Source organism: Balaenoptera borealis, assembly GCF_965194805.1.
Source record: "Balaenoptera borealis genome assembly, chromosome: 11".
NCBI classification, from domain to species: Eukaryota; Metazoa; Chordata; class Mammalia; order Artiodactyla; family Balaenopteridae; genus Balaenoptera; species Balaenoptera borealis.
This window is the reverse complement of record NC_138868.1, coordinates 66,672,232-66,696,392: the sequence shown is the minus strand read 5'-3', so window position 1 is coordinate 66,696,392 and position 24,161 is coordinate 66,672,232. Positions and strand designations below refer to the sequence as shown.

The following is a 24,161-nucleotide window of genomic DNA, read 5'->3' as shown; positions in this document are numbered from 1 at the left end:
ATTTCTACTTTTATTGATTTGAGTCCTCGCCCTCTTTTTCTTGATGAGTCTGGCTAATAGTTTATCAATTTTGTTTATCTTCTCAAAGAACCAGATTTTAGTTTTATTGATCTTTGCTATTGTTTTCTTTGTTTCTATTTCATTTATTTCTGCTCTGATCTTTATGATTTCTTTCCTTCTGCTAACTTTGGGTTTTGTTTGTTCTTCATTCTCTAGTTCCTTTAGGTGTAAGGTTAGATTGTTTACTTGAGATTTTTCTTGTTTCTTGAGGTAGCCTTCTATAGCTATAAACTTCCGTCTTAGAACTGCTTTTGCTGCATCCCATAGGTTTTGGATCGTCGTGTTTTCATTGTCATTTTTCTCTAGGTATTTTTTGATTTCCTCTTTGGTTTCTTCAGTGATCTCTTGGTTATTTAGTAACATATTGTTTAGCCTTCATGTGTTTGTGTTTTTTACGTTTTTTTTCCCTGTAACTCATTTCTAATCTCATAGTGTTGTGGTCAGAAAAGATGCATGATATGATTTCAATTTTCCTAAATTTACTGAGGCTTGATTTGTGACCCAAGATGTGATCTATCCTGGAGAATGTTCTGTGCGCACTTGAGAAGAAAGTGTAATCTGCTGTTCTTGGACGCAATGTCCCATAAATATCAATTAAATCTATCTGTTCTATTGCATCATTTAAAGCTTCTGTTTCCTTATTTATTTTCATTTTGGATGATCTGTCCATTGGTGTAAGTGAGGTGTTAAAGTCCCCCACTATTATCGTGTTACTGCCGATTTCCTCTTTTATAGCTGTTAGCAGTTGCCTTATGTATTGAGGTGCTCCTATGTTGGGTGCATATATATTTATAATTGTTATATCTTCTTCTTGTATTGATCCCTTGAACATTATGTAGTGTCCTTCCTTGTCTCTTGTAACATTCTTTATTTTAAAGTCTATTTTATCTGATATGAGTATAGCTACTCCAGCTTTCTTTTGATTTCCATTTGCATGGAATATCTTTTTCCATCCCCTCACTTTCAGTCTGTATGTGTCCCTAGGTCTGAAGTGGGTCTCTTGTAGACAACATATATAGGGGTCTTGTTTTTGTATCCATTCAGCAAGCCTGTGTCTTTTGGTTGGAGCATTTAATCCATTCACGTTTAAGGTAATTATCAATATGTATGTTCCTATGACCATTTTCTTAATTGTTTTGGGTTTGTTTTTGTAGGTCCGTTTCTTCTCTTGTGTTTCCCACTTAGAGAAGTTCCTTTAGCATTTGCTGTAGAGCTGGTTTTGTGTTGCTGAATTCTCTTAGCTTTTGCTTGTCTGTAAAGCTTTTGATTTCTCCATCGAATCTGAATGAGATCCTTGCTGGGTAGAGTAATCTTGGTTGTAGGTTCTTCCCTTTCATCACTTTAAGTATATCATGCCACTCCCTTCTGGCTTCTAGAGTTTCTGCTGAGAAATCAGCTGTTAACCTTATGGGAGTTCCCTTGTATGTTATTTGTCGACTTTCCCTTGCTGCTTTCAATAATTTTTCTTTGTCTTTAAGTTTTGCCAGTTTGATTACTATGTGTCTCGGCATGTTTCTCCTTGGGCTTATCCTGTATGGGACTCGCTGCGCTTCCTGGACTTGGGTGGCTATTTCCTTTCCCACGTTAGGGAAGTTATCGACAATAATCTCTTCAAATATTTTCTCTGGTCCTTTCTCTCTCTCTTCTCCTTCTGGGACCCCTATAATGCAAATGTCGTTGCGTTTAATGTTGTCCCAGAGGTCTCTTAGGCTGTCTTCATTTCTTTTCATTCTTTTTTCTTTAGTCTGTTCCGCAGCAGTGAATTCCACCATTCTGTCTTCCAGGTCACTTATCCGTTCTTCTGCCTCAGTTATTCTGCTATTGATTCCTTCTAGTGTAGTTTTCATTTCAGTTATTGTATTGTTCATCATTGTTTGTTCTTTAATTCTTCTAGTTCTTTGTTAAACATTTCTTGCATCTTCTTGATCTTTGCCTCCATTCTTTTTCCAAGGTCCTGGATCATCTTCACTATCAATCATTATTCTGAATTCTTTTTATGGAAGGTTGCCTATCTTCACTTCATTTAGTTGTTTTTCTGGGGTTTTATCTTGTTCCTTCATCTGGTACATAGCTCTCTCTGCCTTTTCATCTTGTCTATCTTTCTGTGAATGTGGTTTTTGTTCCACAGGCTGTAGGACTGTAGTTCTTCTTGCTTCTGCTGTCTGCCCTCTGGTGGATGAGGCTATCTAAGAGGCTTGATGGGAGGGACTGGTGGTGGGTAGAGCTGACCGTTGCTCTGGTGGGCAGAGCTCAGTAAAACTTCAATCCACTTGACTGTTGATGGGTGGGACTGGGTTCCCTCCCTGTTGGTTGTTTGGCCTGAGGCAACCCGACACTTGAGCCTACCTGGGCTCTTTGGTGGGGCTAATGACAGACTCTGGGAGGGTTCATGCCAAGGAGTACTTCCCAGATCTTCTGCTGTCGGTGTCCTTGTCCCCACGGTGAGCCACAGTCCGCCCACACCCGCCTCTGCAGGCAACCCTCCAACACTAGCAGGTAGGTCTGGTTCTGTCTCCCCTGGGGTCACTGCTCCTTCCCTGGGTCCCGATGCGCACACTACTTTGTGTGTGCCCTCCAAGAGTCAAGTCTCTGTTTCCCCCAGTCCTGTCGAAGTCCTGCAATCAATTCCCACTAGGCTTTAAAGTCTGATTCTCTAGGAATTCCTCCTCCCGTTGCCAGACCCCCAGGTTGGGAAGCCTGACGTGGGGCTCAGAACCTTCACTCCAGTGGGTGGACTTCTGTGGTATAAGTGTTCTCCAGTCTGTGAGTCACCCACCCACCAGTTATAGGATTTGATTTTACTGTGATTGTGCCCCTCCTACCGTCTCATTGTGGCTTATCCTTTGTCTTTGAATGTGGGGTATCTTTTTTGGTGAGTTCCAGTGTCTTCCTATTGATGATTGTCCAGCAGCTAGCTGTGTTTCTGGTTTTCTCTCAAGAGGGAGTGAGAGCACGTCCTTCTACTCCACCATCTTGGTTCAGGTCTGCATCTTTATTCCCGTCTTGCCCCTAGGTTCTTCTGAACATTTTCTTTTTTTTTTTTTTTTTATATTCCATATATATGTGTTAGCATACGGTATTTGTTTTTCTCTTTCTGACTTCCTTCACTCTGTATGACAGTCTCTAGGTCCATCCACCTCACTACAAATAACTCAGTTTTGTTCCTTTTTATGGCTGAGTAATATTCCATTGTATATATGTGCCACATCTTCTTTATCCATTCATCTGTCGATGGACACTTAGGTTGCTTCCATGTCCTGGCTATTGTAAATAGAGCTGCAGTGAACATTGTGGTACATGACTCATTTTGAATTATGGTTTTCTCAGGGTATATGCCCAGCAGTGGGATTGCTGGGTTGTATGGTAGTTCTATTTTTAGTTTTTTAAGGAACCTCCATACTGTTCTCCATAGTGGCTGTATCAATTTACATTCCCACCAACAGTGCAAGAGGGATCCCTTTTCTCCACACCCTCTCCAGCATTTACTGTTTGTAGATTTTTTGATGATGGCCATTCTGACTGGTGTGAGATGATATCTCATTGTAGTTTTGATTTGTATTTCTCTAATGATTAATGATGTTGAGCATGTTTTCATGTGTTTGTTGGCAATCTGTATATATTCTTTGTAAAAATGTCTATTTAGGTCTTCTGCCCAATTTTGGATTGGGTTGTTTGTTTTTTTGATATTGAGCTGCATGAGCTGCTTGTATGTTTTGGAGATTAATTCTTTGTCAGTTGCTTCATTTGCAAATATTTTCTCCCATTCTGAGGGTTGTCTTTTCGTCTTGTTTATGGTTTCCTTTGCTGTGCAAAAGCTTTGAAGTTTCATTAGGTCCCATTTGTTTATTTTTGTTTTTATTTCCATTTCTCTAGGAGGTGGGTCAAAAAGGATCTTGCTGTGATTTATGTCATAAAGTGTTCTGCCTAGGTTTTCCTCTAAGAGTTTGATGGTGTCTGGCCTTACATTTAGATCTTTAATCCATTTTGAGTTTATTTTTGTGTATGGTGTTAGGGAGTGTTCTAATTTCATTCTTTTATATGTAGATGCTACCAGAAAACTACTAGAGCTAATCAATGAATTTGGTAAAGTAGCAGGATACAAAATTAATGCCCAGAAATCTCTTGCATTCCTATACACTAATGATGAAATAACTGAAAGTGAAATTAAGAAAACACTCCCATTTACCACTGCAACAAGAAGAATAAAATATCTAGGAATAAACCTACCTAAGGAGACAAAAGACCTGTATGCAGAAAATTATAAGACACTGATGAAAGAAATTAAAGACAGTACAAATAGATGTAGAGATATACCATGTTCTTAGATTGGAATAATCAACACTGAAAATGACTCTACTACCCAAAGCAATCTACAGATTCAATGCAATCCCTATCAAACTACCACTGGCATTTTTCACAGAAGTAGAGCAAAAAATTTCACAATTTGTACGGAAACACAAAATACCCCGAATAGCCAAAGCAATCTTGAGAAAGAAAAACGGAGCTGGAGGAATCAGGCTCCCTGACTTCAGACTATACTACAAAGCTACAGTAATCAAGACAGTATGGTACTGGCACAAAAACAGAAATATAGATCAATGGAACAGGATAGAAAGCCCAGAGGTAAACCCATGCACATATCGTCACCTTATCTTTGATAAAGGAGGTAAGAATATACAGTGGAGAAAAGACTGCCTCTTCAATAAGTAAGTGGTGCTGAGATCCAGAGCTTCTGTTCTTCTGTTTCTGTCTACAGGTTTAAGTGTCTATCCCAAATGACCTACTGAATGTAGATAACAGACTATCTCAAGCTACAAAAGCTTTCATCCCAAAAGCTTTTAGAGAACATAATCAAGAATGATGCTTAGAAAGTAACTAATCCAACTTTTATTTGTAAGAATAGGATACTAACAAACACATAGGAGGAATGGTTTATCTGTTTGCTGTTACTAAGCCTCAGTTTTCTCCGTCTGTAAACTTGAAATAACAATAGTTCCTACTCATAGGTTGTAACCACTTCTAGAACACAGAGACTCAGAGGGACCCAAGACCACATAGCCAGAAAGTGAATGGAGAGGGCATTTGATCTTAGGGAAGATGGTTGAAAATCTTTCAATTTGTTCAATCCACTACAAAGCTATAATTTCTACTTCTAAAAACCTTATATTTCAATAGAAGAGACCATCCATTCATTCACTCAGCAAATACTTACTGATGCCTCCTCTGTACCAGGAAGAATGCCAAGCTGTGGAAATTCAACAATAAAGAGTACTTGCTTTCATGAAGCCTAGAGTCTAATTGGAAGGGTTCACATTTATCAAAAAATCACAAAGTAAATAAAAACTTACAATTGTGATAAGTGCTCTGAAATAGAGAAGTGTGGTTCCATGAATGTGTATATAGTGGAATGGACCTAATCATGGAGGTCATGGAAGATTTTGCTAAGGTAATGTCTACTGCATGTACAAATGAAGCATTACTACAATTAACTGGATGAACAAAATAAAAAGGAGTATTCAAGGCAGAGGGAACAATATGTGCTGAGGCCCTTTGGCAAAAGAGGACATGGCACATATGAAGAATTAAAAGAAGGTTATTCTGGCTGGAGTGTGTAGCATAGCAGGACTGCAGGGGTAAGCAAGGCCCACACCATACATGGTCATGTTCAGGACTTTCATCTTTCCCTGAGAGAACTTATTACTAAATCATCTTAATCAGGGAAGGATGTAATCAGATTTGCATGTTTAAAAGGTCACCTAACTGCCCGGTGGAGAATGCATTGGCAGAGGACAAGACTGGATGATGACAGAGAGTTATGGGGCTATTGCAGCTGTTCTGATGAAAGATGATGGTAGCATAGCCAAGGCTCAGCTTGTAGAGCTGGAGAAAAGTAAATGGGTTTGAAAAGTATTTAATCAGTAAACTCGACGGCACTTGATGCTAGATTACATACGGGAGAGATGATGTGTAGAATGACTTTCTAGGTTTTTGGTTATCATAACTGACTGGAAATAGTGCCAAGATATACACATATAAACATTTTCAGGCAAAATGTGATTAAATATTTAATGAGTGGACTTGCATGCAAAGAGAATTCTATGAATTTAGCACCTTGGTCTTGAATATGGTCCTTAATTTTTGAATTGTGGATTCTGTAAGAAATTGATGAAAGTTATGAAACCTCTGTCCAGACAAAAGCACTTTCCCATTGACTCACAATTTTGCACTTATGTTGTAGTCAGCTTCATCCATGTAGATTTAAATTCACGTGGCATGGGACTTCGCTGGTGGCGCAGTGGTTAAGAATCTGCCTGCCAATGCAGGGGACACAGGTTCAATTCCTGGTCCGGGAAGATCCCACGTGCCGCGGAGCAACTAAGCCCATGTGCCACAACTACTGAGCCTGCGTGCCACAACTACTGAAGCCCACGTGCCTAAAGCTCAGGCTCCTCAACAAGAGAAGCCACCGCAGTGAGGAGCCTGTGCACCGCAACGAAGAGTAGCCCCCGCTCACCGCAACTAGAGAAAGCCCACGCGCAGCAACAAAGACCCAACGCAGCCCCCAAAAATTAATTAATTAATTAATTAAAAAATAAAATAAAGTAAAATAACTTCACATGCCATTTATGCAGTCCATGAATCTGAGGCCAAAAATACTCTACTAAATCTTTATAACATGTGCCCTGTTGTGTCACTTGTACACTGCACCACCCAAAGTTGAAAGATATAGATAGGGAACATTGGCTTTGCACGGCTGGGCTGCTACAGTTATCCATTTATTGTATTTTACTACTGCTTAACAAATGAGTATTGAATGGGCGCTTGCAAAGTGCTATTCTAATCCTCACAGGGAATCAATCACAAAGCATAAATGCTTTTCTGGGAACCCATACACAAGTACATCAATCCTTAATGACAGAACCAAACACAAGGGTCACTCCAGCACCACTGTCAGGAAAAAGCAGCTCTCCCTGAGATAAAAACTGCCTTCTGTCAGCTTCTCTTCATGTTCCTGGCTTCTTGTGGCCTTGGAGGGAAAATAAAATATTTCCTTCCCCAGGGAAAGATTCATTTGGATGCAGCTGCATGTGAAAGAGAATTGCTGACTTAGGATCTGATTCCATGATGAGCATTTTATAAACATACTATATATAACAGTTATATACACTACATACTGAATACACACGAGACACAAATTATATGCTAAATCAGCTCCTGTGCCAATCCGGAAATAATGAGAAAAAAATAAGGGCTTAAATTGCAGCTGGCAGGCTTGGAAGGAAAAACATTTTAAAGCAAAATCACACACAAGGTACACTACCACCTTGTCCAGAAAACCTTTTAAAATTACACAATCATCTGATGTGAAATTTAACCATAATCTTCTCTGGAGTTTAGGGATAAGTTTGATGAAGTTCAAAGATTTCTTCTACTTCTCTCCTTCAAAGGTATTAACTCCAAATACATATTGAGGGCTTACTGCATGCCAAATACTGTGCCATACATTATCCCATTCAGTCCTCACAATCATTCTATGAGGTAGGTACTATTATAAAATCCATTGTACCGAGGAAAAAACTGAAGCTTAGGAATGTTAGATAATTCTCCCAGTGGGACTCCATTATCAAATATCAAATGCCATAATCAAATCCAGGTGTGTCTGACTTGGACTGCCCAAGCATGGTCTTCTAAATGACCATTTCACCTAAATCACACATCCCACCTAAGGGGAAATAATGATGAGTAGTTTAATATCCGAATCGTCTGTCATTCTTAACCATTATTGTAACACAACTACCAAAAATATGTGTTGATTCCTTGATATTTGTAATAAATTACAAATATTCCTTTAGGACCACTGTAATTGAAGGACACAGAAAAACCCCACCAGGAAACATTCAAATATTAAAAGCAAGTGTAGTCTAAGTCACTATGTTAGAATCCTATCAATGCTTCTGTGGGAATGGGAAAGGTAGAATTACTTGGGATCTAGAATTCCTCAAAAAAGAAGTCCCAGTTATTTCCTAAAAATACTGACCTGGAGCCTTTCAAAGTAGCAATATGACCACACAAAGTCAAAATAAGCTCTTGTTTGAAAAGTTTCTTCTTAGTGAATCTCAGTATTTTGTCTTAGAAAGCAAGTGGGACATCTGCACTGTAGAAGTAATGGAAGTACATCTTTGGAACTAAGAGCTGTACATTTTTAAAAGATAAACTCACTCCTACACATTACATAATCATATCTAGAGGCTGTTAAGTTGCAATCAGACAAGTCCCTTCAGCCTCCTTCTAAAACTATATTTGATGGAAATTAAGAGGCATGCAAACTCTCTGTTATCTTCTTTCTCCTTATCAGATGTCACACCTCGATGGCTGCAAATAATCCCTCCCGATTATTCTATAGCCATTGATCCAGACACATAACTTATCTCTCTGAACTCAGCCATTAAACTGACACAAAGCCGAGGTTTACATGGTTAAGTTCAGAGCTCATTTAAGAGCAGGTACTTCATCAGGAAGCGTAAAATCATTTCCATTTGAAGATCTCAGTTTGTCACTTAGTCTTCGAAAAATAATCTGTGTGACAGATGCCCTTTGGTATTCTAACATATTCATATACCAGAGAAATAGTTCATCTTTCCCTAATAGTCACAGGTAATCAATAGCCTAAGATGATTCTATAGCCATAAACATTTATATTTATATAATAAAATAAAAATACCCATAACATTGCTTTCTAAAAGACCAAGAAAGTGTACTCCCGACTAACCTTCAGCTGTGTGGTCATAATGGTCTTCTGAACGTTCAATCGTGCATTTACAGGCATTTAGGGTCCTGACGCATTGCAGATCCCCTTTGCTGGTTTGGTTTAAAGCTTGTTCAGGCTCATTAGCCTGGTCCCATTGAAAAAGTTAGAAGCTCTGAGAAGGGTGGAACTGAAAATGAAATTATGCCCAGTGTTCTTTCCACCCTCATGCCCCTTGGCAGTCTTCATTTACATGCACACCACTTCACTTCGACTGTGTCAAATCCTTGCTCTTACCTCTACACTTTTTTGGTGCTATTCATCATACCTGCTGTGCTTGTGGTGTTCTTCTCTCCTGCTCCACAAATTCAAACCAGAGTCTTCCTATACGCTACAGAAGTATAGTGGATTAAATGTGTTTAATAGGTCCAATTCACTTCGAGCAAACCCAATACACAGGAATTTGATCTCACCAAGCTGATAAATTAGGAAGAAACAGATATTTAATAAAACTCAAAATCCCAAAGTCACTTTGTGGAGAAAGTTGTCCAGTTATTTAACATACCCCCAGAGTCCAGTCACTCTGGCAGTTGACATAATCACGGCTACTATTTATTGAGTTCAGTGAAATGGGTACTATTATCTCCAACTCGAAGATGAGGAAACCAAGGGTCAGAGAATGTAGGTGACTTGTTTGCATCAAGAAAAACATTAGCATCAGTCATTACATTATTCCACCTGCTCAGAGCTTGCTTACAAAGTTCACGTTCAGCTGTTCCCCTCCCCAGTCTTTCATCACACAGATCCTATCATATGTTGGGAATGTTTCTTCCCTACTCCTAAGATTTTCTTCCTCAGAGGGAGCTTAATTAGCGTGGCTCTGGGCTTCTCTCTGAGGAGGTAGAGTGACTTCTCTGATTGGTAAGTTCGGGAGGAATAACTAGGATCAGCTCATCTTTGCCTTCCTTCGTAGGGAGTGATCTTTATTTTTTAGGGCAAGGGCTGTCCTGGGTTCCTAAATCTCACCTGGCACCTTGTCCATGTGGAGAGGTGTGCCCAGTCCAGCACTACCGTGGTAGGCAGGTAAGTGTGCCTAATTCCAGGGAACAGTTTCACCAACCCCACTTGGCTCTTCACTAGACTAGTCTCCCAGCTAGATTCTATATTCTCTGCAAAGCTTTTCCCAAACCCCAAATCAGAAATCACCTTTCCTTTCTCTTCCCACCATACTTTGTATTTCCATACAGCCATTATAACAAGTTCATTTCTATTAGTGACACATTCTACTACTACTTATGTGAAAGTGCAGAGGCTTGGACCTATTTCCCATCCATTCATTGATGTTCCTTTCACAGCATTGAATGTAGTGTTCTATATAGACAGTAGGACCTCAAAAAGAGGTTTGTTGAATTGGATTGGATTGAATTGCTTTTAATGCCATGTCATCTTTGTATGTAACTTTAAACTGTTTTTAAAAAATGTGCACGTTCCTTAATTCCCTAGTTGGTTAAAAACGGTGAGAAATACAAACTCCATTTTCTCTCCTCTGCATTGGACCACTCATTGCAGTGATTCAGGTCCAGTAAAGAAACTGTAAAACTGCCAGCCTGCTGACTGACAGTGAGCCACTAGACTGTTTCCATTAGGAGAACTGCCTGTTTGCCTCTTTCTCCCATTCACTCTGATTACTCATCCTGCACCAGCCCCAGGTGCAACCATCATGGAAGGTTGCCCTGGAGTTAAGAGTAGGGACTTTGTGTCTCAGAAGTGGTAACATTCCCATGTTTGAAGCTGAGGCATCTTCGGGCATAGCTGGGAACCAGCTGCCATTTTGTCTATTTCAGGCAAGAGGGAACCTAGCATTTTTAATTGAAAATGGAGTATAGTTGCCTATCTTATAGTTTTATTCCAAATGAATATGAGCATGACAGTGTTTCTGAAGCAATGAATTGAACACCTAGCATTTTAAGGGCTTGCACTTACTGCTGAAGCACTAATTAAGCTTTACAGATGAGAGACTAAGTGACTCATTAGAGGTCACAGAGAACATCAGTAACGGGGCCTTTAGAACGTCATGAGGGCCTTGTGTGAAGGTTGGATTCTGTTCATTCAGCATTATTTTTTACTTGAAGTTCATTCTGCAACTAATCATAATCTAGGTCATTCATTTACTCACTCATTCATCCATTCCTGTGTCCATGCCCTAACACAAAGAGCCCTTATTGAGCACTTGTACTATGCAAAACCCAATAGGAGGTGCTAAAGACAGAGAAAAACAAATCATCACTCCTGCCCTTAAGGAGCCCTTAGGGAAGGACAGATGAGAAAAGGAAGTATTAGAGCACACTGGCTATGAGATAAAGGTGCTAAAGGAGGATGAAAGAGAGTCTCTAGCCTGCCTGGGGTCTAGGAAAATTTCCTAAAGGAGATCAGGTTTGAGCTAACACTGAGGGTTTTCACAGGAGTTTTCCAGAGACAAGAGAAAATGGTGCAGAGGTTCCAGTGTTTCCAGAGCAGATTATCCCTCTGAGAAGAGCTAGAGCAGGTAAGGACTGAGTAAGAGATGGGGCCAGCTTAGGAAGAGCAGCATAGGACACGGTAAGACAGTAATTTAGACTTTGTCCTGCTGCTCCTAGAGAGCTGCCTTAAGCAGGAGGATGATGTCATCAATGACATCATAAAAATTTCATTGTAGAACCATGTGACTAGATCGTAGAGTGTTGTAGTATTCCTGTCTAATCGGAATCAACGGGATGGAGAAGAGACTTGTCTGAGGGACATTTATGATAGAATGACAGGACTTGGTTCTGATTAAATGCCTATTTTATTGGGAGTTCATAGGAAAGACAATAGAAGAGAAGGTGGGAACTGTGAATAACTCCTAAAATTCTGGCTTAAGTACCTCGGTGGGTGGTAGCATCTATTAACAGTATTACGAAACACAAGATGACAACTAAGTTTGGGAAAACAAATGCTAAGTCCAGGTGTTGAGATTGGAGTGTCTGTGGAATAGCCAAGTTGCAGTGGGCAGACGTAGTAGACAGCAGCTGAGGAGTGTGGTCAGGAAGTATAAAATAGCCATCTATATAGAGATAGTGGTGGCCAGCAGATGGATGTAGGTGGGATCTATTCTGCAGGCAACCATATTTCTAATTGCTTTGACTGCATAGATAATGCTTCTTACTTTTAAAAGTATAATAAGCAGGTCACTCTTGGGTCTTCCTACATGGCTGAGCAAAGTAACTATTATTCTTTAGAAAAACCAAACACCAGAATTATGACACATCTACACATTATTCACAGGAATATAGAAAAATGACTACATCCATAAGGACAATAAGTAAAATAAGTTAAATGTGATCCTTTCTCTGCTAATAGAGAAAAAAATAAAACTATGGTTATAGAAGAAGAAGTATTTGACTCAAGCCCCTATTTGACTTTATTAGAGATATAATGTCCTCTCCTACACCACTCTTTCGCTGCTCTCCTTATCCTTCTCCAGTCGCATCCTATCACCGTATGCAATTTGCAGAACTGCACTGCAGTTGTAGCCCTCTCTTCAAGTGTTAGTGGCAACTTATTTAAAAAAGAACCAAAAGGGCAGGGGCCTCTTTGCTTTCCACAACCTTCACACGTCAGGTTAGGTATACTTGTCCATATGCTGGTTTTAAATTGGTTCTCTTTTGCACAGCAAAGAAAACCATAAGCGAGACGAAAAGACAACCCTCGGAATGGGAGAAAATATTTGCAAACAAAGCAACTGACAAAGGATTAATCTCCAAAATATACAAACAGCTCACGCAGCTCAACATCAAAAAAAAACAAACAGCCCAATCAAAATATGGGCAGAAGACCTAAATAGACTTTTCTCCAAAGAAGATATACAGATGGCCAAGAGGCACATGAAATGATGCTCAACATCACTAATTATTAGAGAAATGCAGATCAAAACTACAATGAGGTATCACCTCACACTGGTCACAATGGCCATCATCAAAAAATCTACAAACAATAAATGCTGGAGAGGGTGTGGAGAAAAGGAACGCTCTTCCATTGTTGGTGGGAATGTAAATTGATACAGCCACTATGGAGAACAGTATGGAGGTTCCTTAAAAAACTAAAAATAGAACTACCATATACCCAGCAATCCCACTACTGGGCATATACCCTGAGAAAACCATAATTCAAGAAGACACATGCACCCCAATGTTCATTGTTGCACTGTTTACAATAGCCAGGACATGGAAGCAACCTGAATGTCCATTGACAGATGAATGGATAAAGAAGATGTGGTATACACACACACACACACACACACACACACACACACACACACACACACACAAAATGGAATATTAGCCATAAAAAAGAACAAAATTGGGTCATTTGTAGAGACGTGGATGGACCTAGAGTCTGTCATACAGAGTGAACTAAGTCAGAAAGAGAAAAAAAATATTGTATATTAATGCATATATGTGGAATTGAGAAAAATTGTACAGATGAACCTATCTGCAAGGCAGGAATAGAGACACAGAGGTAGAGAACGGATGTGTGGACATGGCATGGGGCGGGGAAGGGGGGTGGGATGAACTGGGAGATTGGGATTTACATATATACACTACCATGTGTAAAACAGATAACTAGTGGGAACCTGCTGTATAACACAGGGAGCTCAGCTCGGTGCTCTGTGGTGACCTAGATGGGTGGGATGGGGAGGGAGGAGGGAGGTCCAAGAAGGAGGGGATATATGTATACACATAGCTGATTCACTTCGTTGTACAGCGGAAACTAACACAACGTTGTAAAGCGACTATACCCCAATTAAATGGTTCTCTTCCAAACTCCTCATATGCAAGTTCCATCTATAAAGCTAACCCAAACCACTGAACAAAGAGATGAATAAAGAGGTGAGATCAAAACTGAATGTGGGTTCAGTGACTGTAGAATTTACTTTCAAGGCTCAATTCAGGTTAGTCCTCTGGCCCAGAAAACCTTCTATGGCTCCTCTCATTCCCAGCCCCAGTGTGATTTAGAAGAGCCCTTTACCATACCACACCAGAACAACTTGTATCTCTGTGACTAGACTGACAGTTCCTTGAGGACAGGGACCATGCCATCCATTTCAGTTCCATCAGCACCTTGTGTGGCATCGAATACAAAATAGGAATTTAGTTATTCGTCTACCAATGCCAAACGGTGACAAGTCATGTGAATTAGGAACTATTTCTTTTACATAAATTGGAATTCATTCCAGAATTCATCTTTTTAAAAAGATAAATCAATGTGAATAAAATTGTCATTGGCGAATTGCATACAATATCCTATTTTAATGAATGAATCTATTTCATTATGTCAGTTTCTTTGTTCAAGGTTTATAATATGCTTTCCCACAATGATGGAGTTTCTCTTCTCCCCCCCCCCCAAAAAAGACTGAGTTCTGTTCAAAGAAATAAAATGTGAGCTATTAAGTTAGAATAAAATATTCTGAATCATTTATCTGAAACTCAGGGTCAAGAAAACTGCTTATATTCTAAAATTATTTCTGTAATATAAAAGGATTGATTTGTCCATAAATAAACAGAAAATAACAATACTGTGATGCCTGATATATGCATTTGTGTTACATTTACTCAAAGGACTCTTATTTATCTGCATTAGTAAACTGACTGCTAGATAAGAATCATCTCTGTGTTACTAGACCTTTACATAGATTTTTATCAGCGCCTCTCTTGCTGTGCTATCCATTTGTTTTCATGTCATTTACCCAGCTGGATAACGAGCTCCTGAAGGACAGGCTGTTCTGATTCTCCAGCATCTATGACGGTGTCTGGCATAAAGAAGGAACTTCAAACATATCTCCTCAATTAATAAAAAAACAAAAAGCCTCCTAGGTTAAGGACATCAGGACCACTTTTACCTCCCCAGCTTCGTCTTGGATGGTGTCTGGTGATCAAGTATATCACCAGGCTCCACAGCCGAGCCGCTGTCTTCATGCCAAGAGCAGGGCACAGGAAGGAAGCCAGAGAAGGGTCATGAACTGCTGTCAGACACCAGCAGGAGTAGACACAAACTCAAAGCTGAGCAGGTAGAAGACAAACAGAGCTGGCGATCAGAAAGTGATCTGCTAAAGCTCAGTCCAGATGCAAGTGAGAACAGTAGTGCCTGAGGGATCCAGAGAGGTTAGTGGGATTAAAAACTGAGGAAAATTAGCGAGTATATTTGCAGTGTATAATTTCCTCACTGTAGCCATACAGACCCATAATGAGCAGGTTTTCTCTAGTGTTTAGGTTGTTCCCTCCACCTATAATATGCTTTCATCACCCCAGTTCTTCCACTGTTTTTGTAGAGGCTCATGCATCTCAGTCATTCTCTGAGAAGTCTTAACAAATTCCTCAAAACTAGGTTGGCTGCTTCCTATAAGTTCGTATTGTTCTTTGTGCTACTGAACTCATCACAGTGTATGGAAATTGCATATTCAGGGACCTGTTTTACTAACTTGTCTGAAAGTTGCACACATTCACTATACCCAGAGCCTAACACAGTGCAGGCATTTGATATATATTTGTTGAATGAAATAAGGATGAATGTTTTGTTTTTACATGTGGAGAACTGTTGAAACACTGGGTTGTCTTTTCAGTATGGCAGTGAGCAGTTTCTAGTATTCATTCATTCAACAAATATTTCTCAGTATAATTAGGGGCCAGGTACTGTACTAGATACTGTGAACATTATGGTATGAATTTTTATCCTATCTACACAATGACCCTTTCATGTAGTGTCTGTTTTGTATGGTGCTTTTTGTGTTTTAACACTAATTATAACAATAACTATGTAGAGGTGGTGCTTTTGTCTCACATATTGCAAATGATGAAAGTGAGTTTCATGGAAGTTAACTAACTGCTCAAGATGTAATCTTCTAAAAAGTTGAGGAGGCGGCTGGAATCAAACTCAGCTCTGTCTGATTCAAAGTCAATTCTTTTTCTACTACGCATCTATGAATATTTATTATAATTAATATAATGCATATAATTCATATAATTATATAATATATTATATAATTAATTATATAATTAATATAATATAATATACTTGGTGAGCAGATAAATTATAGAGATTGTGCCCCTCTTTGATATCTTTGGGACAAGTGAATAAAATATTTGGGTAATCTTTTTTCCTTTAGAATTTGTCTATATAACAAAGAATAGTCTCAGGATAACTGAAAAGTTTTCTAAGTGGATTATTTCTGTGTGCCTTAAAAATTGACTTTCACTAGGCAATATTTCATTATGAAATAAAATAAACTTTGTTAAAATATAAGACATCCCACTCTTGGTCAATATTTCATGAATGCTCTTGAGGTCCGTACTGAAATTTGGAGAATATAATTCTGAGAGTCTGAGCATCAGAAAATAACTCGTTCATTGTCCACTTGCACCTTAATTATAGCTACTGGGAATACAATGATTTAAGATTAAATACAATTAAGGAAAATTGAAAGAGATTATGTAACAATGAGGTGTTAAGATGTAAACTTTATTTTATCCACTATTCAGTGCCTTTGGGACATTTATTTAAATACCCAGTGATCTGATCCTCAGAGTTGAAGTCTTTAGTATTTGAGTCCAGTACTGAAGGTAGATCTTTATAGCGCTTCACTTTACAGGTCTGTAATCATACCTGTCACACTGCCCTTCTCACTTCTCATCCAACACTTTTCCAGATGGCCCAGCCTGTTTGACCACTTCATGTAAATGAGTATGTATATATAAATGCCTGTGAATGTGTGTATGTAAATACACCTAGTGAAAGGAAGATTAAAAATTAAGTCAAGGCTAAAATGAAACATTTGGGGCTCCAGAATAAGCTGTTAGAGTGGAAGGAAGATTGCAATCATAGGGACTTCTGGATCTGACTCTCAGTACTGTCACTATCTTGCAATTTAGATAAAAATTTTAAAGGCTCCTAACGTTTACTTTTCTCATACATAGTAGTATAATAATACTAACAGTTAATTAGCATGAGAACTCTAATGAGTTAATTAAATAATGTTGGTGAAGGGACTTTTCTAAATATAAAGCACCATATAGATATACATATTGAATTGAAAATTCCCATTTTTCCTAGTGAAACTATATAGAAATACATTTAGATGTAAAGTATGTATAATTCATTTTCCACCATCATGTGTGTAGATAGGTGTGAAATACCTATTTTTTAATGATGGACATCCGATTTGGCTTTCCTTTCCTGGGAGAACCTAAGTCTGGAGTTATACCAGAGCCTCATATAGATTGGGAGGCTAGGGAAGGTTTGGGGGAGGAGAGGCCCTGCCCAATGAACACGTGTAGCCTAGATAAAATGCTGGGGGAAGAGCAGGGCCTGGGAAAGGAAATAACATTTGCAGGCAAACTGATCAGAAAGTCCAGAAGCTTCCAAGTGGGACTCTTGTCTGAGGGTCTCGTAAAGGAGATAAAGATAAAACATAACTGTAACAGAAAGCAAAATCTAGTCAGTGCTGTGAGAGCGCCCTGAGATGGGAATTTGAAGGGAGTTTGGAGAAGGACCACTTCCAGCTGAGCAATCAGGCAGGAGGGTGTAGGGGTCTGGGAGGGTGGGGAGAAGGAGGGGAGGAAGGAAGAAGGAGGGAGGCTTTGTGAAAAGCAGAGTACAGCTGTCCTATGCTCTTTGCTTCATATTCTCATTTTTCCTATGGTTTTGAAGGTCATCTCTCTTGCTGCTGATTCTGAAATTTTATCATCTCCAGGCTGGAACTCTCCCTTTGAGCTCCAGACTCGTCTATTCAGCTGCTTTCTCAACATCTTAACTTGAACATCTAATAGGCATTTTATATTTAGCATATTAATATAGGTAACTTGATCTGTGCCTCTAAACCTTGCTCCACCCCCAGACATCTCCACTTTAATTCTGTTTCTACCATGAATTGTTCAAGCCAAAACCTTTGGGCCCCCCCTTTACTCCTCTCTATTTATCACTCCTCATATTCAATCCAACAACAAATTGTACTATGTTTAAACTTCAAAGTATACATCCAGTGCAATAATTGGTATCACCAACATTTGTACCTCTCAGTTCCAAGCCATCATCATTCCTTACCTGGACTACTGTATTAGGTTCCCAAATGAACTCTCTAATCACGTTCTTGATTCCCTGTAGTACAGTCTCCACAGAGTATCTGGAATAGTCCTTAAACATAAATCAGACATGTGACTCCTCTGCTTAAAACATCCAAAAGGTTTCACATCACATTTAGTATAAAAATGGCCTACCGGTTCAATGTGATTGGATCCCTGGCTGCATCTTCAAAGGAATCTCTAACCCACTCTCCCTTTGTTCATTATGCTTCAGCTACATTGTTCTTCATTCTATTCTTAGAAAAGAATGCTTATTTCTGCATCAGCGCCCTTGCATTTTTCTCTGCCCGGAATATTCTTTTCCCAGACTTCTGTGTGACTGCTCCCTTTTCATTAGTCAGGTCTGAGTTCAAATATCATAAACTCAGAACTCTCTTTCCTGATCACTCTAACGGAGATACCACTGTCCCCTCCACGATATTATTTAATCCACTGCACTTTACTCGTATTAGAGCAAATATTGCTATCTAAAGTTATTATATACGTGTGTGTCTGTATTTGTTTTTTCTGCCAGTCCCCCTTTAATGCACTTTAAAAGAGAAGCCACCCTTCTTATCCCTTTACTCCCCTGATTTGCCAGTGCCTAGGTCAGTGCTTGGCACATAATAGGGCTCATTAAATATTTTTTTAGCTGTTGAATGATTTTTTCCTATGTAATCAGTTTTCATTTATCCAAAGTAGTTAATTGAATCTTGCATGAGAGCACAAAGACTTTTTAAACTACCAATCATAAATTAATTTATACGGAAAACTAATTTACAAATAATAAAACTTATTAAGAGATTTTGAGTGGGTATTCAAGAATTTGAGGACAATGCCAACTGACAGACTCCATTCTGATAATTCCATGCATAGCTTATCACATTATAACTAGGAAATCATGAACATGTTTTAGTCTAGCAGAAGAAAAATAAATAAGTAAATAAATAAAATTAACAGGCACAATATAAAATGCTTAGGTAATATAAGATGATTGTGTGCATAGCTACATGATCTGCCATTAGTCATTGTTTTTCCTGTTGACAACTTAGTGGGAAGGACTTCTTGGTAAAGGACTAGAGTGCAAGCCGAATAATCAGGAAACATCAGGGATTCACAAACACTCATACCTCATGAGGGTATTGACAATACCATTAATAAACCACAGTGTGAAATTAATGCAATGCCTTGTGGCGACAATGATCCCCTGAGACCCACCTGTGGTGGCATTGTTGCTATGACTCATTGTCAGAAATTGTTAGGAGGAAAAAAAACTTGAAAATTGGACTAAAACTTTATGAATAACATAATGTTTACATGAGTTGGGAAAGAAGTATTTTGCTTTTGTTTCAGAGTTGAGAAATTAACTATTTAAGTTAGTAATGAAACTGACATCATTGAAAATGCTTGACACAAATGGTTGCCTAATATGTCAGCCGATTAATAAGACTATTCAGTTTAAACACCAGTAAGCTATTGAGCAGCTATAATGAACCAGACATGGGGAAAATACGAAGAAAGAAAGAAGAACGAAGGGAGCGAGAAAGGGAGCAAGGAAGGAGAGAAGGAGAGAAAAAAGGAAAGATTGAAGGAAGGAAGCCTCCTTTAAGTCATGGAGATCACAAATTAGTGATAATATACACAAGTAAACACCTAACTATACCCTGTCCAACTCTAATTAGAAGTAACTGCATTAATAGGCATACAAACGAAGCATCACAAGCAGGTGTATGAAAAACTGATTCATTATTGAGACAGAAGGGAGGACTGGATAAAGTGTCAGGAAGTAATTAATACCAGAATGTGTACTTGAAGAATAAGTAGGATTTAAAGAGAAAAAAGAGATGGTACACAAACATTTCTTTTTAGTGTTTGAATAACTGATAGATATTATGGTGGTAGTTTCCATAGAGCTAAATAGAGAGGTAGTCCACAGTCCTATATATTATTGCAAGACATGATTATATATAACACCATACCTGATTATAATCAGTGTTTACTTTTTACTGATTTGAGTTGTAAGCTCAGTATTTTTATTAAAATAATTATTCTCCAAGGAAAGACTGTTGCTAAATTTTTATATTATATTCACAAGAAAGTTGCATGATGCTGCTTGCATCTTTCAGGCTCTGCCTCTTTACTTCAGCCAACTTGCCAGTAGCCCCATAGACGTGTACCGATACACCGGGAAATAAGTTACCTATTCTGCGCCCTGACTCCTAGTTTACTTAAAATCAGTTTATTGGATTTAAATCATACAGTAATCATAAATTTTAAATTGCACTAAAAATATTGGTAATCTTGTTCTATGTGAACACTAGATTTTTCATGGGTAAGTATGTGACAGGCAGTTGGTGGCTACAATTTGGATAATTCAATAAGTAGGACAAGCAATTATCATGAGAATGGTAAGACTTCTCAAGAGAAAGAACATGTGATATGATTAACAAGAAGAGAGGTGCTCAACCTCTAGAGTGTGTGGACAAGAGGGGAAATATAATCCAGAAATGTAAAGGAAGAAAAGGAGTAGAAAAGTAACTCCAGGTCAAGTAGCACTGGATCGTGAAACCAAAGAGAGGAAGGAGTTTCAAGTAGAAAGGGCTCCAGAGAGTCAAAGGGAAAAAGGACAAATATTGCAAAGAAAAGAGTCAATATTTATTTACTTTGACAAACCAGTTTTTGGAGGAAGAGTAGAAAGGAAGATGACTTCTAAAAAGTAAGGAATTGGTGGAAAAATGGAAGTATAAATTGTGCTTCATAATGGATGTTTGAAAGTGAATAAAAAGGAATAAATATGATGTAACGGGCAGGGACAGGAGCAAATTAAGACGGTTATATTTTTTAAGATGTTGAGACCTCTGCAAATTTGAAGATCCAGGAAAGAAGGGGATACAAAGAGAAAAACTGAAATGCTGACAAGGATTCTGAGAGCAAGTCCACTCAAGTGTCTTGAAGAGGAGGGTCTAAGATGCAATGAAGGACACTGAATATGAGACTTAGAATTAGTCATGAGGATGTCTTACAAAAGCCACAGAATCTTGCAAAATTCTAGTTGTAATCTCATCTATAATTCTCAACTACCTTTTTCACATAGTATTTGACACCATGATGAATTTCCGATTTCCAACTTTGTTCCAACATACTCTTTTCCTTTTGTTAAGTGATGTAGGCCTCTTCATTAAAGGGATCTCTCAATCCAGCTCTAGATTAGAAAAAAAAATCTTATGTGTAAAGAAATAGCCTCTTTGGGACTTCCCTGGTGGTCCAGTGGTAAAGAATCCACCTTCCAATACAGGGGATGCAGGTTCGATCCCTGGTCGGGGACCTAAGATCCCACATGTCGCGGGGCAACTAAGCCCACGTGCCACAACTCCTGAGCCCGGGCACCTCAACTAGAGAGTCCTCGGGCTGCAAACTACAAAGGCCATGTACTCTGGAGCCCACGCGCCACAACTACAAAGCCCACACGCTCTGGAGCCCGAGTGCCACAACTAGAGCAGAGAAAACCCACATGCCACAACTAGAGAGAAGCCCACGCGCTGCAACGAAGAGCCCTCGTGCCACAACAAAAGATCCTGCATGCCTCAACGAAGATCCCACCTGCCGCAACTAAGACCCGACACAGCCAAAAAAATAAAAATAAATAACTTAAAAAAAAAAGAAGTAGCCTCTTCAAGGACCTCCTAAGAGTCAAGTGGGACATTTATATCATGAGGTACTCCTGACAGAGTGGACCCATATCATCATTCCTCCTTCACCATCTTTCTTATACACTTCTTTCTGAGTGCTTTTCAGAACATCAGGAAGGCTCAAGAAGGAAAATGGTGAGCGTGATGTGACAGAAGTGAGATGTAAACATGATGAAAGATCAAGAAGATGTGAAATTTTGGTTTAATGCTGAGAGTGTCACTGAAGTGACTGTTCATAGAACACCAGCACAGCATCTGGAGAAGCCAGGAGAAAGGTAATAGGCTTGGTTTGTGTAAGTAAATCAGTGGTTTAATCATTGAAACTGTAGCAATTCTCAGGACTTTGGGGGTTTTGTTTCTTATTAAATGGATGAAAAAAAAGTGGAGAGTAAGGAAGGTGCCATGAAACATATAGGGCTGAGGGAGTGAGTTCCAAGTTTAAGAACTCAAAAGCAGAAAACTGCCTTACTTAAAATGTGTTTGTCCAGCCTATGGTCAAGCTTGTGTCTTACTGAATTTAATTAATACAAATCAAGTATGGTGAAGTCAAGTGGCATCAATAGGGTTGTTCCTCAGCATAATGTCACTTGTTCGACTTACCTTCCACATAGTTTTCAAACCAATTTAATCCAACTTCCCTCCCAACTTCTAAATTAAAGGAGTTAATAAAATATTTTGAGCCCCAGGTTATAGTGATAATGTGAAGCCAACTCTATGAGTGGACTTCTCAGTAATGAAAGGCAGCAGAATTCAGATAGATAGATAGATACTTAGGCAGGCAGGCAGACAGATAGACAGAATAGTTAGGATACATACATACATATATGTACTTACACAGTTAGTTTGTATTTGGTTTCTTTTATAACCTGAAAGTCTAGAATCCTCATTCTCAGATTCATGTCTCCAATGCAAAGTCTCTGGAATCCCAAACTAGCATATCTAACATCTCTACTTGTATATTAGAAAGTCACCATATTTAAAACAGAATTCTTCTCCCCCAAACTGGTATTCTCTGTGGACCTTCTCTCAATGAATGCTACAAATAGCCCTCCAGTTGTTTAAGCAGGAGATTTGAAAGTCATATAATCCTCTGTTCCTCTCCATATAGCCAGCAAGTCTGAAAATCCCACGATTCCATGCTTCATTATCTCTCAAATTTCTTCACTATTTTCCATCTCCACTACTATCATCCAAGCTACAGTGACCTGTCTACTGAATAAGTGCAACTGCATCTTCATTTGCAACTGCATCTTCTACTTTTGCCTCTCATCACTAATTTTTTTCATATTTTAACTAGTATATAGAGTGATGCTTCTAAAATGCAAATCTGATTGTGTCATTGCTTACTTGAAACTCTTCGGTGACTTGTCTTTAGGACAAAGGCTAAAATCTTTAAAGTGGCCTGTGAGGTTCCTATGATACGGCTTTTGGCATGCTGTGCCATTCTCCCTCTCACTCTCTGCCCTGGCCGTCTTTCATTTCTGTAAATGAGTCATGCTCCTTCCTATCTTAAGGACTTCAAATAATGGCTTCAAATAGGCTACTTCTTCCTAGGATACTGCTTTACCTGGTTAATTATTACTGGCATATTTCATTACTTGGTTAATTATCACTCATCTTTTGAGCTCAGATTAAACACTGGCTTCAGAGAAGTCTTCTTGGTCCCCAGACAAGGTCAAGTCAGCTTCTCATATTTCTTCATTGTACTTCTTTCCCTTGTTGTAATCAACTTGTAATTAAAAATTATTACGTGATCTTGATGTTAATACTTGTATTTACTGTTATGGCCTCAAATATATCTTTTTTGTTATATTGGGTGTTTTGTACATAAGTTCATTGCATAGCATTTAGGAGCTACTAAATAAATATGTAGAATGAATGAATTAATAAACAAATGAGAAAATTATAGAGAGGAAAGAATTAGCCAATTGCTTAAGTATGTTAAAAGCAGGAAAATCAGTGCTGATGGCCAGCGGACTAAAGAAGCAACAATTTGGATGGTGTGGTTCAGATAATGGACAAGTGAGGAGAGGTTCAGGGTGGGCTAGACCAATTAAAAATCCATCATGTTTGTAACCTTAAGTCCACATTCTTCTGTGTGTTGTGATTTTTAATTAGTAAGGATCACAAGTTCATTATCAATACTGTATATATATTAATTCCAATATTTTGAAACATATACAGCATAATTGTCAGTAACTGATTATCTGGAAGTAGTAATAACACTCCATGTATGGTGATAATATGCAACATTAATCTAAAAACTTGCCAACTTTTAGTATTCAATAAAATGAAAGTCTCTTTTTTCCAGTTAAACATTTAATGTAGCAAATCACGCATAAAGATACAGCCTTATGGTCAATGATGAATTAACAGCCACATTTCAATTTAACACCTACTTATAACATTTAATGTTTTTGTTTTTGATACAAATAGCACATAATTCAACATAGACTGGTTTCAGCATTAAAGAGGATTGATTATTTTGTGTAATTAAAAAAGTCCAAGGTGGTCAGGGTTTGGTATGGTGTGACC

General features: G+C 38.6%; 1 protein-coding gene and 1 long non-coding RNA gene across 7 annotated transcripts in view; one reads left to right on the top strand and one right to left on the bottom strand.

Moving 5' to 3' along the window:
* The window catches only part of LOC309605137, a 394,782-nt gene that overhangs the window by 28,926 nt on the left and 341,695 nt on the right, over positions 1–24,161 (bottom strand). For both annotated transcript variants that reach the window (XR_014231242.1, XR_014231243.1), the window contains one exon: positions 17,921–18,010. This is a non-coding gene — a long non-coding RNA (uncharacterized lncRNA). The remainder of the gene's footprint in view (positions 1–17,920; positions 18,011–24,161) is intronic.
* GRM5 (glutamate metabotropic receptor 5) overlaps positions 1–24,161 on the top strand; it is a 547,875-nt gene that overhangs the window by 350,970 nt on the left and 172,744 nt on the right. The window lies entirely within an intron of this gene.